We start from the raw sequence: 386 nt of genomic DNA on the forward strand, positions 1-386 counted from the left end.
AGATGATTCAACATTAACTTAAATGAACAAAAGATAATAACCACCAATATGTGTTCACACAATTAAATTTATTTAGATGATTCACGGAAAATAAAATGACTCTCGAGTTGTTAGAAGAAAAAAAAAAAGTGTACTGACGTAAATGCAAAAATGACTTAAGGTCCCTATGAATCGGTTCATTGAACCAAACAGTCCAAATGAATAATTGTCAGAAGTGAATCGAACTTTGCATCACTAAAACAGATCACAGAAAAGAGGGTTTGTAACATCAGAAAATGGAAGGAGCGTATACTTCACAAACAGCGTAGAAATGTGCGTCTTTTTATTTAGGTTATCTGCATATGCGTTTAATCAGATGTCCAATGATTTAGAGCGTTGCCACATAC

This window comes from Carassius auratus, unplaced genomic scaffold (assembly GCF_003368295.1).
Source record: "Carassius auratus strain Wakin unplaced genomic scaffold, ASM336829v1 scaf_tig00216901, whole genome shotgun sequence".
NCBI lineage: Eukaryota > Metazoa > Chordata > Actinopteri > Cypriniformes > Cyprinidae > Carassius > Carassius auratus.